The following is a 20003-nucleotide window of genomic DNA, read 5'->3' as shown; positions in this document are numbered from 1 at the left end:
TATCTTCTTTTTGTCCCTTTCAATCTAAAATGGTATTTCTGCTGATAGAATATTCTCAAAAACCATATTGGTCTCCTGTGTGTGTCTCATGGTCCATGCATAAGAGTCTTCCACAGATCTTTCCTGCATAGTCTTATGTCTATTCCTGGCTTCATATATTAAAATATTTCATTGGATCCATAGGGCACATCCCTGGTCTCTTCAGCTAAAGGTTGTCCAGACACACTTTTGGTCTTCCCTTCAGAACACACTTTCTAAACAGTGTATCTTCCAGTGTGTTCCAATATCAATTCTCTGATACCAATTGGATGTCCTACAACTCAAATTCAATGCTGACATTGACTACCCAGAATTGGTGTAGACACCACAAGTTAAGTGCAAAGTGTTTCAATTCTAATGCTAAATATCCAGAGTCATACTGATCTCACAAGATAAAGAGCAAGGTCTTCAACAAGATTGTCCTTCCTTCAGATGCAAGGTATAACAGGAGTCCACAGGCTACCTGCATTTCTGTCTGGGTTGATTACAAATGTGGATTCCTACAAACCCCCTTCAGGTGCCTGGGCCTGAAGCTGCATATCTTCAATCTCTGCCTTCATCTTCATATGGCCTTCTCCTCTGTCTTTGTACTTCCTCCTGTGCTATAAGAATGCCTGTCACTGTATTTAGGACCTACCTCAATTCCAGGAAATGTAATTACATTCACAGACTCCCTTTTCAAATAAGATCATGTTCCTAGGCTCCACCTCCATTTATCTTTTGGTGGGCTATCATTCAGTTCTCTATGCCCTCCCACCTTTCTCTCCTCTCTCTCTTCTCTCTCTATTACTTATTTCTGTTATAGAATTTTGATATAATGAAATGGTATCTTTTATACAGCTGTGATTATTCATGCCAAACTTTACTTATGATGGTAGAACCACACTAATTTTTTCAAGCTTCATTTACCACCTCTCCTATAGCTCAAACATTGATAATTTGAATTTTACCCCTTAGGTCACCTCCTTAAGACATTAAAACATTTGCTGCTCTGCTTGTTGCATTTATTAATATCCAATTTAAACTGATCACCATTTTATTATGGCTTCTTTCCACTATGCCTTAAATTAACCTTGTTCATAATGCTTTAACCTATCTGTATGTTCATATAGATAAAAATAGCTTCCATTATATAATACTATTAAATTTCAGTGGCAATCAAATTCAGTAATTGTTTGTAGAACTCCTAATGTGTGCAAGGCCAAGTTGCACTGCTTGTCAAACTATTACCCAGAGGTCTGCTGATTTAAAAGTCACTGAGGTATATGCAGCTGATGAATCACCAAATTCTACCTCTGAAGCTAATAATACACTCTATGTTAATTAAATTGAAATTAAATAAAAATTTTAAAAATATGCTTATCAAAAACAAACAAAAGGATATGAGGAAATTTATTGAAGGTGATGGGTATGTTTATTATCTTGATTGTGGTGATGGTTTCTCAAGTATATTGCATGTGTCCAAACTCATCAAATTATATTCATTTTAATATATGCAGGGTTTTTCTGTGTTTCAATTATGTCTCAATAAAGCTGTTAAACAACATATAAAAACAGGAAAAGAAAAAGTCACCAAGAGAACTTGTTAAACCAGCAGTTTATAGGCACAATTAGACCTATGGTGTGGCAAATACTCAAATAATAAAAAACAAAAAATAAGGGCTTTATTTTCTGTATTTCTTATGCATTGTGTATACAAGTATTATCATACAAATAAACGATACAATATAGTTTATCATCTTTTGTTTTGAAGAGTACTGGTAAGAGGCTCCTGGGTTATTCAGTCAGTTAAGCATCCCACTCTGATTTTTGGATCAAGTAGTAGTCTAAAGGTCATGAGACTGAGACCACATTGGGCTCCAAGCTCAGCATGAAGTCTGCTTGAGACTCTCCATCTCCTTCTACCTACACCCCTGCCTCTTAGGCTCTCTCTCTCTCTCTATCTCTGTCAAATAAATAAATGTTAAAAAAAAAAAAGATTGTTAGTGACAAGGGCTTTGTCATATTTATCTCCATGTGCACATAACATATAGCTGCACTTGTATCAGTCATCTCTGAAGACTCCATGGTATATGAATCCATAGTTCAAAGTAGGACTAATTTTGTAAAGGAATATGTATGAAGAGTTGTGAGATAGTAAGTATAATTGCCAAGATATTCTGGAGATCCAGTTTCATCAAATACTTTATATTGAGTTGGACAAATATGTCCTCATTAGTTAAAGATAAGTTATAAATTGTTTCTCTCTGAAGATTATTATGAGAAATACTTACGTAATCCATATAAAGTAGAGGTCTTTATTAAATTTTGAATGAGTCAGTAAAAATATATACAAGTGTTCATAAAGAATCATGCAACATGGTTACATCATCGACTTACTATTTCTGGCCTTTCTTGTATTATGAGTCTCATTAATGTGACATTTTCCAATAACCACAATAATGATAATAACAGCAACACCAATGGTTACCATCATTTGTTATCCACAAGCTAGGTACCAGAAACTATACCAGTTTCTGCACCCATTATTTCTGATCCTCAGGATCTTCAAGAAGAATTTAAGATTGCTCAAGGTCATAGATAGTTACGTGATGGAAACAGGATGTGAACAGAACTGCATTTCTCCAAAGCTAATGTCTCTCTTTAGCATCCATATATAAGAGATCATAAAACCCTTTATTCTCTACTTGGCAACGTTACAGCTCACTTACGTATGTGTCACTTTCCATAGTATCAGATGAATTAAGTTTATAAGAGTTTTCCAGAAAGAAGCCTGTGGATGTAACAGGCAGAAATGTAGCAAGTATCATTGCGATAACGACAACATATTCCTAGGGTTCCAAATTAAAAATGTCCACCTCTGATTGGGGCATCTGGGAAGGATTAAAGATGAAGAAGCTGAAATCTGTGTTGAATAATGCCTGACTTTTCTGATGGCAGAAAAGTTATTATATGATCTTTTAAATAATCCTCTGGAGTAAATTTGATGGGCTTATTATGACCACTTTAGAGATGAAGACACTGAGTCTTTGGAGGGTTATGATTTTTCCTAAGCTACTAACAAGACTATCTTCTTCAGTAAACTTTAATTAGGTTCCACTAATCCCTACAGGCCTTGAACTTCAGCATCTGTTCACTCAGTTTTAGCAAGAATCATGTTCAGTCAGAAAGAACCCCCATCCTCAATGTCTGATCAAATTCCTCATCCTCAAAAAAAATTAAAAAAATGAAAAAATAAATTCCTCATCCTCTACCACACTCCAGCTAATTACCTGGTCATCCTGGTTGGCCTTCTGCAGAATTCTATCAAGTCAATTTAGCCAGAAGTTTCCCTTTACTCCTGATATTTCCTCTTAGTAGTTTTCTATCCACTCCGTGGCTACCTATCCCTACTTACTGGCAGTATTTGGAATTATCCCAGAGTCATACTGAGATCTCTCTCCCCCTATTGACTTGCTCCTGAGTAATACCTGTTTTTACCTCATTACCTATGTCCAGTTCAGAGTTTTCTTTGACACCACTAATCTGTGAGGTACAACAAGATAGCTAGGACTTTTCTGATTTCGAATTTAGTAGTCTTCCTTCTGGCACGTATAACAGACCATATTCCTCCTCTAGGCCACAACCAATATAAGAGTGGTTTTGAAAAAAAAAATTAAAAAAAATTTAAAAAAAGTGGTTTTGCCAAAATTGAATACATACAATTATGATATTTCTGTTCAAAGTTTGGAATAGAATCTATAATGAAGTTGTGAAGGAGGTAGACAGGGTTAGTTTTTGTTAATTATTCAAAGAGAATATGTATTGTAAGTATCACTCTGGAGTACTTTCATTATTTCAAAAAATATTTACTGAGCATCCTCTTTACTTCAGGCAATCCTGCATAAAAGTAGAGACATATCTGGCCTTCAATAAGTTAAAAACCTACTAGAGTAGTCACACATTAATCAAATAATCACATAGTTAAGTAAAAAAATGCATAATTATGAAACCATAACAAAGGCTGAGAAGAAGAGGTACATGATACCATCAGAGCAAATACTGGTGGAGAGGAAGGGATATAACATTGTTAGTAAAGTTAAGAAAGGTTTCTTCCAGGAGAAGTCAGGAATCTCCTTCCAGGCAGAGGCCACAGCATGAGAAACTGAGATTTTCCAAGAGCCACATGTCAGTATTAGAGACTACAAGCAAGCAAGAGCCAAGTGTCAGTATTAGAGAATACAAGCAAGCTAGCTGATGTGCATCATGTGCAGGGATCATGATGCCAAATCATAAAAGAGGTAACATTAATTTATCAGATCTTCTATTATATGCCATGGTCACCCATGTTAAGCCACTTTGTTTTCACCTGCAGAGAAAAGAAAAGACAGTGGAGAGAATTAAACATGGAGTGATAGCAGATTTGAATGGTGGCAAAATTACTGTGCTTGTTCTGGAGAAGTCAGTTTAGAAGAAGCAAATGTTAACCTTGGAAGGCAGGTCAGAAGGAAGGCAATAGTATCTTGAACTAGTGTAGGGTAATTGTGAGCCATCTGGAGGGAAAATCTACAAGCAACAGGAATGATTATACATGGGGAATGAAATATGGGAGAGACTGCAGATGAGGTAAAGCTTTTGGCCCACTTAAGTAAAGATTGGTGGAGACATTCACTGGTAGCATAAGAACAGGAGCAGATTTCAGGTGAAGATCACAAAGTTAACTTAGCTCTGGTGAATAAAAGTGCTAATATAAAATCCAAATGAAGATATCTAGTCGCAAGTTAGACATTTGGGTCTAACTCAGAGCTTGGTTTTATGTTCTTTCAATTTCTTCTTAGAATTAATAGATGATGATCATGGCCCTTCTAAACACTTGATGGCATTTTTATTTACAATATAATAGAAGAGAGAGCCATGTAGACTCCTTCTTGTGAGACATATTGTGTTATCTCTTTCTTTCTTTTGTTCGTTCGTTCATTCTTTTTTATTCCACGATGATCTGGTTCTTATTATTGCGAATAACCAAAAACCCAACTCTAACTCAAACAGAAAGGGAATTTGTTGGTGCATGGTTTGTGTAAATGAAAAGGTTCAGAAGTAGGATAGGCTCCAAGTGTAATTTGTTCAGTGCTCCAGGTATATTTTCCTGATATTTTCTTAGATCCTTTGTTCTTGTCCTTCAGACTCGGGCTTAGGCTGGTATTCCTTATGGCAGAAAAAGGGCTGCAGCAGTTACAAATTTAATATCCGTACACCATGTCATCCAAAGCAATGGATGAGTACATCTCTATTATAACATTTATAAGAAGAGTCCTAAGATAAATTGTCCTAACAGTCTTAGAACATGTGTCACTTCAGGTACTGACGATGGAATCAGCTGGCCCAAAGCCACAGGGATTTCCACGATATCCTGGGAGTCACTAAGAAGGATGAATGGATGTTAGAGAGTCAACCAGTAACTATTCACAAAAATCTATCTGGCTGATGAACATTTATGTCATTTTTTAACACATTCCTTTTCCTAAATGATCTTATCAAACTTAGCTTTATTCACTTTCTCTTCAAAAGGAGTTAACAAAAGTTGTATCCAGTTACATCGTGTAGCTCTAATTTTTTAGGCTCACAGAAGTGTTGTTTATCGGGCACAGATACAGCTCCTCATAGTCTATGATTAAATGAAAATTTAAGCACTCTGATATAAATTCTAATAAAATTTACCACTTGGGGAAGGGAGATTTGAAAACCAGAAACAGTGGTCACTTATTCACAACACCTAAAATATCCTCTGGAAAATAATAGCAAAGTCTCCCTGCCTTGTTGGAGAAGTGAATCCTTCAGTCTATTGGCTGAATCCTGGTTCTGTTCTTCAGGATTGGTCCCCCACATTTCTCTCTTTTCCATGTTCATATGTATTGCCCTTTGTAGATGTTGTCTTTTAAAATAGGAAGGATTAAAAAGCAGCCTTTTTCCATGTGGTGTGCATTCAGGTTCCAGTATATTGCCCCATAGCGGAGCAGTCATAAGCCATTGGGAGTTAAGCTTGAGGTTTCATTGGCAAAACATCTTCCTTAAATACTCTCTAGGCTTCTGTTCTGTTTTAGTCATCCTACAGAGGCAGGAAAGATTCCCACCCCAAATATGGCTTGAATGTTGAGAGTAATAATTCCATATACACACCTAGAGGGTATGAAGTAGTTAGTTACTTACATCATAGGCTCTTCTAGGGAGAGCAGGGCAGACATCCCAAGCTGGTCCACAACTGTCTTGAGAGAGTAAGGAAAACTACTGGCTTGAGATATTGATTGTGGCTAGGGGTGGCAGCTCTGGTGAGGTTCCCATAGAGGGTGGAGGGTCTGTGTGAATTTAATCTCTACTCACTTCATAGGAAGGACCACCAGATATCACCTTGCTCAAATGTGTGGGAAGAATGAGGGAAAAGACTTAAAAATGGTTGTAGTTAAACATAAAAAAATGGAGTCAGACTTTTTATTTGCAAAGCATGTATCTTATTCTAATACAGGTCACATTCTACAAGTCATGGAATGTTCTCCAGACAGTATTTGTGGCTAGTAATAAACTTGAACATTTCTGCCCACTCTTAAGTTCTTCTGTGTCCTTACCCCTTACTTCAAAATCTCCGTGGGTGAATTGACCCAAATGGACCTGGGAACCAAGGTAAAGGTAGATTGTCCTTTTATTGTAGGCTATATCCCAGCTCTTCCCTGCATTGAGAAGATTGTCAGCCTTGACAGAGATTCTTCTACTGGGGTTATTTGGAGAGCCTTTGGGAATCAAACTTTCCCTGTGTTGCAGTCTTAAAACCTTCCAAGATTTTACCTTTACTGTCTTTGCCAGAACTGATGTTAGTAGAAAATCTAACTCTTTCAATCCTGGTATCTTTTAAAAAACTGAAGTCTCATCAACGTGGACTGAAGGAAAAACATCTTATAGAAAAACTGCAGATTTTCCTCTCTCCTTTCTGACCAGTTTCAAAGCAGTTTGTCCTTGTGATGAGGGAACTTACCGAAGTTACTAAAAATGACAATCGAATAATACCATCCTGAGCTTTTGACTCATGTTCCCTAATGCTGTAACTTTGCTAATCAGAAGATCCATGTTCAAACATTAGGCCACAAATTAATAATAGTTTCACTAATGTAAAACAATAACCATCAATTTCTTACTTGGGGTAGAAACATGTTCTATAAGCCCCTCCTCTCAATCTTATGGAGGACAGTCTTCTTACAAACTCTCCATTTTCAGTATTAACTCCATATAAGTTGGGAAGTTCTGCTTTCAGATATAGAAAACCTAAACTAAATCAAAATATACAGGTAATTTGATTGTCTTATGTAATTGAGAGCAATTAATAGGTAGGGCAGCTTCAGACAGAATTCCAGGTCCATTTCTCTGCTGTGTTCTTAATTCTCATTTCCTTGTGGTTACTTTTTTTCGGACCCTCATATGGCTGCAGAAGCACCAGGCCTTACACACTCCAGATAAAAGAGTGTATTGTATTGTACATTGTATTGTATCATTGTATTGTATTATTTCCCGCAATATCCCCACCAAACATTCTCAGATTCACCAGGTTAGAATAATGTAGGATTTTCCTTTATGTTTTTCAGTAAAAACAACCTATCTGCATGGAGATAGACAAGACTTGTGCAAGAATATTGAATGGATGACCATAATGTCTTTCCTGTCCATTCAGGGGCATGAAAATTGCCATACATATTATCCAGTAACATATGAAAAATCGTCTTCCCTGGTTTCCTGTGTGAAAATTTTATATTCAGTCATAACATTTGAAATCAAGCTGCTTTAATCAAATAGATTCTTCTAAGGAATTGTGCAAAGCTTTCAGTTTTATAAGGTGATGATTCAAGAAAGCTTTTTAAATAAAAATAAGAATGAATTCCTTTGAAAGTTTATGCTAAAGTGGTGTCCTTCAGAAATGGACTCTTTCTTCTCTTTACTGGTTCTCTCTGTGCTGAAATTGGAATAATTACTTTGGTTAACTTTTGCACTTCTAAATTAAAGCCAACTGGATAAAATATATTTTTCTCTTTTTGAGAGCAAAACTTATTCGTATGTAGTTTTCTTCCTGCTTCTTCATTTTGAAGTAATCTCTTTTCCACCATATCCAAGAAAACGAATGACTTCATTTTTGCTTCTCCATCCTCTCAGCTCAAGCCACTATCAGCTGTGCCCCACTTAAGCGTGTACCATATCAAGCATTATATTTCTCCACTTCAAAAATATTTTTATCCTATGTTATTTTCTTTCTGGCCTTGCTCTCTGATAGGCATTATCAGAAGAATTGACTCAAACAGAGGTATTCAAGGTTGAATCTTGAAGAAGGGAACCACCAAGAAGGCCACTTGAAGAAGCTTCTTTTCCTCATTAGCACAAAGGGACCATCTGCTCACCAAGCTATGCATTCATAGATTTTCATCTGACTAGAATGAAACATCGTTTTCAGTTTGCAGAAATGTCGTTTTTTTTTCCTGGAGTTTCAGGTCCAGTTGTACAATCTATTAGAGTTCCATGTAAGTTAGGGATTTTATAGCAAGCAATAAAAATTTACTCTATTTAACTTATGAAATGGAAAAGGAATGTGTTGTAAAGATATTGTGGTAGCTTATGGAACACTAAGGCTTTCAGAAGGACAGGCACCAGTGCACAGCTGTAATATCTGCCAAAGTAAAAAAAATAAAAAAATAAAAAAAAAAAATATATATATATATTTGGCTCCCCACAGGGAGTCTACTTCTCTCTCTGCCTATGTCTCAGAGAGAGAGAGGCAGAGACACAGGCAGAAAGAGAAGTAGGCTCCACACAAGGAGCCCGATGTGGCACTCGATCCCAGGACCCCGTGATCACGACCTGAGCCAAAGGCAGATGCTGAACCATTGAGCCACCCAGGTGTCCCTTGCATGACTATAATTTCAAGTTCTCTGAGGAGAGTATGATTGACTCAATTTGATCACATATTCATCTGTAGCCAAGGAGCAGAGGAGCAGGTTATCTTGCTTGAAAGGCTTACCAGGACTACCAGAAAGGGTTCTTTATTAAAGGGAAGAGAGACCTTGTTACCAAAAGAATGAGGAAGGAATGCCAAGTCTGTCAGAATAATATATGTCCACTTGTGATAGACATGAAGCTGTATCTCTTTCAAGACAGGGCTCAGTGCCTAGCTCTGAGGAGGATAGGTGGCCTCCAGCATTCAGCTACTATCATCTCTAGGTCCACCTCAGCTTTTGAGTTGTGGTCACTCATAAATGGCCATGACTGATGGTGGCAAGAGAAAACCTTTCCAGAGGGAAAAGTTTTAGGTGCTATACCTGGGCTTCCACTTATGTGGAAGAAAGAGCGGCCCAGGATTAGAATATATACAGACTCATGGAAAGTCATAGATGGACTGGTCAGCTTTCAGGGGCCTAGAATAAAAAGAGTGGGAGGTTAGAGACACAGGGGTCTGGGGTAGAGACATTCAGATGGACCTATGGGAATAGACATACAGTGTGAAGATCTTTGTTTCACATGTTAATACCAGCAGGGAGCATCTACCAGAGAGCTACTACCAGCTAAGTACACAAAATTGCTTATTAAATGATGTGCCATCTGATGGCTACTTCTTTTTTTTTTAATCTATCAATGTGTTTTTTTTTAAGATTTTATTTATTTATTCATGAGAGACAGAGAGAGAGAGAGAGAGAGAGAGAGAGACAGAAGCAGGCTCCATGCAGGGAGCCTGACGTGGGACTCGATCCTGGGTCTCCAGGATCACGCCCTGGGCTGAAGGCAGCGCTAAACCGCTGAGCCACCTGGGCTGCCCTGATGGCTACTTCTGATTGGTCCTGTTTCATAGCATAGGAGGAACAGGAGTTAGCCATAAGCCCAGGATCCTCTGTTTCCTATGTACCCACTGGAAGCATCTACCTAGTACAGCATCATAAGGCCATGTTGAAGGCACTACTGAAGCATCAGCTGAGAGGCAATATTCTTTGAGCCTGGGGTGCCATCTTCCAGGAATTAGAGGCATACCTATGGCATTGTTTCTCCCAATAGTAAGAATGCATAAGTCTGGGAATTAAGGGTAGAAGCAGAAGTGGTTCCAATCACTACTATTCCCAATTCTAAAGACACCCTGAGGAGACTTTGTGCTTTCCTTTTCTCAACTCTTGGTTCTGCAGGATTACAGATCCTGATCCACAGAGGGAGTACACTTTTGCCAGGAGATGCAATAAACATCCTATTGAACTAAAAGCTATGACACTACCCCTTTGCACTTTGGACTTCTGTATCCGGGGCTAGCAGCCCAGAAAAGGAGTCACAGTCTGAGCAGACCTATAAACCTTATGGGCAGGAAGAGCTAGAGCAGCTTCTATTTAACATGGGTAGTAAGGAATATGTATGAAAAACTGGTATCCAGTTGGGTTCCTCTGATATTTTCTTGCCCAATTGTAACTATGAATGAGTAAGTGCAGGACACTGGCCTTAGAAGAATATGGTAGCCAGGAACTCAGATCCCTCAAGAAAGAGAGTTTGCGAACAACAGAAGGTAAACTACCCACTGGGACCAGCAGAGGTGATAGCTGAGGGAAATGGTGACTTGAAAGCAAGATGAAGGAAGAAAGTGATGGATTAGTACTACTTGCAGCCCTGGAATGGAAGAGGGGAAGGGAGATACAATTCCAGCCTCTACCTTCCTCCTGAAAATTCTATCCCCACAAGTAGGTGTTTTCCAGATGCATGTGGAGCAGTGAATCTACAAGGTATGGATTGTCGATAGAGAGATGTAACCCTCAAATCTCCCTTCAAGGAAGGACTTGTTGCCCAACTGTGAGGAGTATGGTTAATTGGCAGCTTCCTGCAGTTAACTTTTTCAGGTGTGCCTCAGCTTTGAGTTAGGTTCACACTCCTTGGGGTGGCCTCAGCCAGTGACTGGACAAGACTGTGATGCAAAGGTATAGCAATGTTTGCTCACAATAGAATGACTCCAATTTTCATCCGTTGCCCCCAGGGGGCTGGCAAAGATTTTGTTACATTTATACCAGTCTCTTGACAGGTCCTGCCCAACCTTTGCTTTCCTAGATGTTACTCCTCTCTCCTAACTGCATTTCCATGGCATCTTTTGTGGGACCAACTGATGTGCCACTAAAACCTTTTTATTTTTCTTTTTTAAAGTTACCAAAGGCAGCATATGAGTCCATATAAAATAATCCTGACTCCCGGAAATTTCAGGTCCTGTTTGAGTGCCACACATTCTGATCTTGTGCCTTGGTTTTTACTGTAAAATACTCCCTACAACTTTTACAGTGACTCACCCTGCTTCAGCATAGAAACCTTATGTTGATTTTAATTGTCCAGTGTATCTTCACATACCCTAGCTACCCAATAAAAATACAAAAGGATCACGTTTGTTTGTCAGCCAATATGGGCAACATTGCCAGTGCTCAAATACAATGTTTTCTTTTTTCTGGTCTTTTAAAAATACTTCTTGAGAACATTTAAAATAAATGTTCACATCCAAGCATTATTTATTGCCTGATTCTGAGTTATCTGTAATAGTTTTGTTGTAGTGCAGATCACTTAGGATGAACCCTGGGTTTTGTTTTGTCTACCTAGCATGTGACTTTAGGAAAGTTACTTCATCTCCCTGTTCCCTCATTTTCTTATGTATAAGCTGGAATCATTATAATACCTATCTCAAGTTTTCCTTCTGAGGATAAGTAATGTGTATACTGCAACCAGGATATTTGGAACATAGAACTCAAACAAGAAGCAGTCTTTGCAGAAGTTATTTATTTATTTATTTATTTATTTATTTATTTATTTATTTATTTTTGCAGAAGTTATAGTAGATAATTAGCGGCCATGATCTGAAATGGAAAGAAACCGTAGTCTATTTAGCACTTAGCAAGACTCTTGGCCTCAGTTATTTATGTTGTATACATGATCTCATTTTTTTTATCTGCGTAATAACTTTGCCAATTAACTATATACAAATTTATTTTATAACTAGGAAGATATGGGTCTCTGAAAGATAAAACAACTTGCTCAATGTGAAACGGTTCGGGGGTAGCAAGGATGGGAAAGTTACAGAATTAGCAACAAAGTTCCAGATAAGAATTAAGTACCAGAGGTGAATGATAACAGGGATGCTAGGGTGAAATGTGCTTTCTTATCTCGTCTGCAGCCCGCTGTATATGGTGAACCAGTGCTCTCACAGTGTGTGTTTTCTATGAGAAGTAGGCTGAGCTCTTAAAAGGTAACTTGCTTTTGGTTTTGAAGCTAATGCAGTGATTTATTAGAAAATATTATTGCTCCCACAAGGTTTAAAAAATTAAAAAAAAGAAAAAATATAAAAAAGAAAATATTATTGCTTTTACATACACACAAAAGGTCAAATAACATGAAAATATAAATATATTAGAGATCTTGTCGCATCGGCTTTAATGATCATGTCTAACTTTTTGCTGTTAGCGATAGCCTGTTAAAAGAAGCTGATGAAAAAAAAAAAAAAAAAGAGGCTGATGAGTGGATGCCGACCTGCACACTGAAGTACTTGCAGTTCCCAGATTGTGCCAAGCTCAGTCAGATCTCCCCCTCTGCATATGGCTCACATCTGTGACTTCTCCTTGGAAAGACCTTTCTCGCTTGCCTAGCTAAGACTGATTCATACTTCAACACCAGCATTAGCTCCTCTTAGAAATATTCCTTGCAACACTATTCCAGCCCGACTCCCTAAACCACTTCCTAATCATATGAATTGGGTCCAGGACTTTCTCAGAGCATATCCCTTTATGATAGCAATTAATAAATTATGTACAATTTAATGGATTGTGCTGTCTGAGGACAAGGAATGTAGGAACTCAAAAGATATTTATTAAAATGTTTGGGGAGGGTGGGAGGATGACCCATAACTACTAAAACTGGCTAAGACTGTAGTAGTGTTGATCTTGGACTACATTCTGTAGTGGACCCTGTCTTCTACCCGAATCTCTTCAGATCTGTTTCCCCTTTCTGTGTGACCCGCCCCCAGTTTACAGGCCTGCACCTGCCCCTCTTTAGGGACTATCAGAGGGCTACTTTGCCTGCATTCCCAGGGACAAATTATGTAAAAACTGGGTTCCTCTCATCTGCCTCCAATACAACCCTTTGCAGCGATAGACTGGAAGCTGGCGTGGCATAGAAAAGCCCAGCTCCCTTGCCTGTAGTCAGGACCAGATCTTAGGGGATCAGCCCGAGATTGAGATTTGCCCTGAAATCACCTGTTTGGTGTTTTTCCTTCCTTGTCCATCTCAGACGACTGAAAAACCATCTGACACCCAAATGCTTTCTCCCTGAAACACATCAATAATAAATTATTTGCACTTGAAAACATGTCTCCAGGTCTGCTTATGGGAAAACTCTATCTTGAAGACATTAAATGGCTATTTAAATTTGTTTATTTATTTATTTATTTATTTATTTATTTATTTATTTATTTTTTATTTATTTTTTTTTTTGGTGTTTTTTTGGTGTTTATTTTTTATCAAAGTAGCTCTCAAATAAGATAACAATAATAGAACAGTTACATAATGAAAAGCAACAGAGACCACCCCTCATTCCCCATTCCCTCCTCCTGGACACAATGACTATAACTTTGGTTTAGGCTTAACTTCATGGTGTTTTCTTTTTCGCATCACAAAATAAATATTGCTCTTACTTTGTAAATCAGATTTAGGTGCTGTTTACTTCCTGAAATTAGCAAAGAGATAAGGAAATCATTCACATGTCCATATGTGACCTTCCTACACAAGGCCTTCATCCCTATTTTACCTAGAGGGTTTTGTTGTTGCTTTTATTTGTTGTTAATTCAAGATTCATCTGGAGCTTCTATCAAGTTACTTTAACTGCCATCCCTCCATCTCCTAAAAATGTTCAAGATTTCCATTCATTGAATCCTCTTTCTTCAAGAGATATCGTCCCCAGACTCTTTAGTCTGCTCCAATATAGGCTTTCTGGCCAGCTACAGAAATCATCATAAGATTTACTTTTCTTGCTCTCTTGAGTCTATGTCTTCCTTTTAATTAGATCCATCCCTTATCTTACTAAAATATATTCTCTAGGAATTTCCTAAGTGTTGAATAAAGGTAATTCTTTCAGTCTTTTCATGATGAAAATGTCTTTATTCCATAATCTTCCCACTTTATTGTAGTCTGCTAAAGTGTTCTAAAGTTGAAAAATCTTTTTCTGTCTTTTTCTGTCATTCTTTTTCTGCCTAAAGGTATTTTTTCATTGTCTTCCTCCATTCATTTTTGCGAAGAAAAAGGCCAAGGCAACTCTATATTTCATACCTTTGTAATTGACCTATATTTTCATCGATTTTGATACTTTTAGGGCCTTCACTTTATCCTCAGCAATCTGCAATTTACAATCGATACATCCAGATTTCTGATTTTATTTTCATACATCTTGCATGACATTCTCTATACTTTTCACTTGAATGCCTTATATCTTTCCAGATGTGGAAAATTTTCTTAAATTGTTTCTTTACTGATTTTCTTCCCCATTATTTTTTTTTTTTTCCTATTCCTTCTGGAACTTTTATAGGTTTCTTCTCTGGTCCTCCTGTTTTTTTTTTTTTTTTTTTTTTTTAATCTCTCCTCTCATTCCTTATATAATCTTTTTGTTCTATCCTCTAGAATATTTCTTGAACTTAGTTTTCTGCTTCATGTATTGTTTGTTTTATTTGACAATGGTATTTTTAATATCTAGTTCTGTGGTTTTTCTATTTCATAAGATTCTGGTTTTGTCTGTCTATAAAATGTAGACACTTTCCTGAAGCTATTTTCTTAAGCTTCTTTTCTTTCATTCTGTTTCATTATCAAACCCCTTTCATTGTATCAAATTCCTTGAAAGGTATGTGGGTCCTTTATTTTGGACTTATATGTATGTGTGGAGCAGAAGCAAGGCCAGTTGCTCAGTATTAATATATAGGCTGTTGATGGGCAGGCTGTGGTCCTGGGAGAGCTGTTAAGGTCAACTTAATAGTAGAGGTCTCCTGAGGCCTTTGTTTGTCCCAGACATCAGATATCTGTCTGTACAGAAGGACATTTTGTCTAGACATCACACAGCAGAGTATATTCTGTATGCTCATATGGACTAAACTATTCCCACCTACTTATCTTCTATTAGACCTGTGATGTAAGCATGGGTGCTCATTCCAGCCCACATTTTAGCCTGAATTTCTAAATGTAGTCACTGAAGCTCTGCAACAGGGGGGCAACCTCTTTGGCTGTAGCCCAGTGCACATGGCCAAGTTTGAGGCTGCATCCCTAGATGCTTCTTCATGTTCTTTTTATGGTCCAATAATTGTTGAAATTTTCTGGCCATAGATCACTCTTTTCTAATTCTCCTTTTTACAGGTTTATGCCATTTTGTAAATTATTTTTAAATCTTTTTTGTAGAATACTGAGAGGGAGAAGAGATTATATGATGTTACTTTTATCTGCCTTCTTTTACTCTTAGAAAAATACAGCGTCTCCCATTACCATTATTACTATTATTGATTCTAATTTTGGTACTACTGTTACCATGTAATTGGATTAAATATTAGTTTACAGTACCTTGTGGCAAGCACCTGTTTTTGAGATTTGTGTATTTCATGATTTAATTTAATTATCACCTCATCTTTACAGGTGTTGCTCTCTGACTACTCTCTGTCTGACTACAAAGGCCATAGTCATTTTGTTTTGTTAGTTCACAGCTACTCTGTACCTCCCTAAGGTGATGTTTATAGGTTGGTTGGTTGGTTTGCAAATTTGGGGCATGGTAAAGGATATCATTTGTAAATTAATGAAGGACATCTTCTGATTCAAAGTTTTTCCTAATATTACTATAGTTTTCTCTGGTGACATCACCTTCTTATATTTGACTTGGACTTCATTTATATCAATTACCAACAAACTGGGAATATATTCTCTGTGGGAATCCTGCACATCTGAAATCGAAGATAAAATGCAAGGTGGAGCTACATTTAACGACTTGCATATTCCCATTATTGATAAACAGAACTCTGTAACGTGTCAGACACAAAGTATTAAGACAATTTCATGCTTTTTTTCTCATGCTGTAATCTTACCAGAAACTTGCTAATAAGTATCTTGACAAGATCCATTTTGAAAGTATCTTATGAACTTGTTTCCTAAAAACAGTAGCTTGTAGGGGTGCCTGAGTGGCTCAGTCATTTGGGCATCTGACTCTTGGTTTTGGCTCAGGTCACAATTTCAGGGGTTGTGATCCTGTGGGTCATGGGATGGAGCCCTGTGATGTGTTAGGCTCTGTGTTCAGAGGAATCTGCTTGAAGATTCTTTCCCTCTGCTCCCCCCGCCCAACTTGTGCACATACACCCACATGTTCTCTCTCTCTCAAATAAATAAATCTTTAAAAAAAATCATTAACTTGTATTCTAAATAACCTATTATATCAATTTACTTGTTTTAGTTGTGTTTTCTAGACTGTCCCCTTTTGGAGTCTTGTGCATATATGTGTAGTTTTATTTGCAAATATTGAATGCAAAACAAGAGAATTTCTGTCCCCCTTTCGATGGTCTAGATTTATGAGAAAGAAATAAAAGAGAAGCCTAATGGGGGCTACGCAAAATGATTTTTCTTACTGTGAAAATTAAATTTAATTCCTTCCAAATTTTCCTTTCAAATCCTTAGTTGTGACCTTGTGAAACTCCTTAATCTTAATAAATGTTCATATTTCTCATTTTTAAAATGGGAGAATTGGAATAGATCAATAGTTAAACATTTCTTTCCAAAATCTTTTTGTTAAAAAAAAAATATATACAGAAGTCTAACTTAAAAAAAAAAAAATAGACAAAAGCCCAGCTTCTCTGGCTGAAGCCCTGTGAGACGGAGCTGGGAGAAGGCTTGAGCTCAGCCTCTCCCAACCACTCAGCTCAGCTTCAAAGGGCAGCTTTAGGGTACCTCTCCTGGGCTTATAAGTGCTAGGGAAAACTGCTCCTATGTATGTTGTCTAAGTGTACTTCAATCTTGAAATTTATGTAACACTATGACACAGAATAATAAATTTGGGGGAAAAAAAGCTTACCACCAATGGAAATAAAAAAGGATGAAAGTGATTTTCTTTTTCTCTTGGAGCTTTTTGTAACTAAATCTACCTGCATTTCTTATTATTGCATATAGCCAGTCATACAAGATTTTCTAGGGCCAAGGGGTTTATTACATTTTTTTCATAATGATATGAATAATGATTTTTATACTTTTTAAAGCTATTTCAGAAAATAACTCGATGATCAGAGAAGCTCAAAGATCAGAATGCTTATCCCTCAAGAAGTCTATATATTTGGTTCTGAAATCACAGTCAAGATGAACTTCAACCCCACACCTATTTATCAGTAGGCTTTTCTAATCCACAGAAGGCTTCTAACCTCTGATTTCCTTTTGCAATTATTAATTGAGCCTACCTTAAACACACATTGCCTTATAAGACAAGGTGTTGTTTTAAACTTCTTGGTGTCAGGTATTATGACTTTCTTTTTTTTTTAAGCTTTTATTTATTTATTCATGAGAGACACAGAGAAAGAGGCAGAGACAGACAGAGGGAGAAGCAGGCTCCTCCACTGGGGAACCCGGTGTGGGACTCTCTCCCCAGACCCGAGATCACACCCTGAGCTGAAGGCAGATGTTCAACCGGGGAGCCACCCAGGTGTCTTGGTATTATGACTTTCTTATTTGAATTTTATTCAGTATTTTAAATAATACCTTGACTTAAAATGAGCCCAATCAATTACTGTCAACTTTGGAAGAAAAGGTGAGAGGATGTCATGATTTGATAATATCGCTTCAAGGGATTCCTAACCTTTTGGCTTATACCTTGATCTGTTTTTAACTTGGCAATATGATCTGGAACACGAAAAAAAAATCAGATAAATGAATCCCAGAAGTCCAATAAGAACACATTATTAATAAAATATAGTGATGAAGAATGCATTATAATAATTAAAAGTTGAACCCATCTATTTTTCTGGTGGTGTGGCCTGAGCTATGTTCACAGGTTAAGATAAGAATGGTAGTATTGTAAGCACTGTAAAAAATGAGATGATATTGTTGTTTGAAATGTAGAAATTATTTTTAAGTTCTCTTGTATGAAAATCTCTTAAGTTCACATGAGACATTTTGTAAAATAGTATTGAGTGTTTAAAAGTTGCATTTCATTGAGCATGAAAATACACATGTTTCAGTATGATATGGTAGTGTGCTGGGTTGAGTCTTTTGGGATCAAAGATCAAAGGAGGCACAAATCTGTTAAATGAAAAATGTAATAAAGCCTCAGTATAAATCTGAATCTATCTTGATACACTTCATAAGTTCTGAGTCTTTTCGGGATGTAAGAATTTTTCCAGTCTCTCAAAAATTCATGTTGCAGAAGGCAATTTTATCCAAATCATAAATCCCTACATCAACGTTTTAGAGTTCCCAATTATCCAAATATTCATTCCTCTAGAGATAATATCGTGCAGTTGGTAAATGTTCGAAAGAATCCAATTTTAAAAGTTACATCTTGGAAGGTGACAAAATACTAGGTATAACATCTAATATCAATCATATCTTGATGCCAAAACAATGATGATTCAGAGCATTATGCACACTCAAGGATGAGCATCTCAAATCATATACCATAAAATGTATCATTAAGGTTTGTATTTTTCATGAGAATGTCAGCCATTCTCTAGGTCTATATTGTCATAATAAGCTTGCCAGGGAGCTGCAAAACTGAAACAGAAAATCCAGGGAAAGAAATAAGATTTTTCTATGATTTTATTTTGCTATAAATTGAAAAATAAAAATGAGAGGTTTGCTTTTTTTTTTTTTCTTTTCTTAGTCCCTGGGGTGTTTTCTGAAAATGCAAATAAAATGTCAGGCTTTCTGCTCTCACCTAGTATTTTACACCACCTTTCTCCACTACTAGAAGAAAGGGATCCCTGCCATCAGTGATAAAACTCGCTTCTGTTGTTTTCACTTCCAGAGAAGTAGGATGTTAGAATAATCATAAGGAGTCAGAGCTGGATTTCTCCTAAGAGAGAACAACACAAGAGGAATGCCTACCTTATCCCTCCTGTCCACACCCCACATTACAGAGTGGGAGGAAATGCAGCTGTTCTCTTAATGAGAGGTCTTTCTTTTTCACTGTGGGACTCAAGAGTTCCTGGAAAAACAAATGTTTCCTGCAAAAATACTAAGGAGTATGCCCTAGTTCCTAGGAATCATGAAAAAGCATTGTTAACAATTTGCTGCCTTAGGCATTTCTATCAATTCAGTCTATATTATGGTTTATCTATTATGTCCTGCGATTTTTGTTCTACATCTTTTCACCAGAGTCACTATTTTGTTCTGACACTAACGTGAACAGGATTCTCTCTGTCTTCCTTTATTAAGTGTTGTGAGCATTCAGAAGAGGGAAAGATTACTTCCAGAGGGAAGAAACTTCATCTTTTCAAAAAAGCAGTACTTAATCTCCTATTGTGTGTTAGACAGTTAGGGTACAAATAAGAACAAGACACGGCTTTTCCTTCAGAAACACTCAGTCTAGATGGAATTGAGGAAAGCTTAAGTATGATAGAGTATTTGGGCTGAATCTAGAAAGATGGTGTATGTTTCCTAGGGCTGCTATAAAAAAATATTATAAACCTACAGGCTAAAAACAAACAAAATGTATTGCCTCACAATTCAAGCTAGAGCTCCAAAGTTAAGGTATTGCCAAAGTTGGTTCTTTCTTGGGGGCTCAGAGGGAGAATCTGCTGCATGCCTCTCTCCTACCTTCTAGTGATTTCTGGCATTCTTTGGTGTTCCTTGGCTTTTGACAGCATGAATTCAGTTTCCACCCCAACCTGTGTCTACCTCTTTCTCTTCTCTTCTTATAAGGACACCAGTCATATTGGGTGAAGAGCCTGCCTAACTCCA

General features: G+C 37.2%; 2 long non-coding RNA genes across 3 annotated transcripts in view; one reads left to right on the top strand and one right to left on the bottom strand.

Moving 5' to 3' along the window:
- Positions 1-20003, top strand: part of LOC144291720 (uncharacterized) — a 223444-nt gene that overhangs the window by 29581 nt on the left and 173860 nt on the right. The window lies entirely within an intron of this gene.
- Positions 1420-20003, bottom strand: LOC144291722 (uncharacterized). 2 transcript variants are annotated; one of them, XR_013359140.1, is made up of 3 exons: positions 19860-20003; positions 13299-13370; positions 1420-1572 (listed from the first exon to the last, which is right to left on the bottom strand). It is a non-coding gene; the product is annotated as an uncharacterized LOC144291722 (long non-coding RNA). The 2 variants fall into 2 exon arrangements; XR_013359139.1 differs by lacking the exon at positions 1420-1572 and adding an exon at positions 11812-11906.

The sequence above is a fragment of the Canis aureus genome, chromosome 20 (genome assembly GCF_053574225.1).
Source record: "Canis aureus isolate CA01 chromosome 20, VMU_Caureus_v.1.0, whole genome shotgun sequence".
In the NCBI taxonomy this organism is placed as follows: domain Eukaryota; kingdom Metazoa; phylum Chordata; class Mammalia; order Carnivora; family Canidae; genus Canis; species Canis aureus.
The sequence above is the reverse complement of the archived record's forward strand: the minus strand, read 5'-3'. Positions and strand labels throughout refer to the sequence as shown.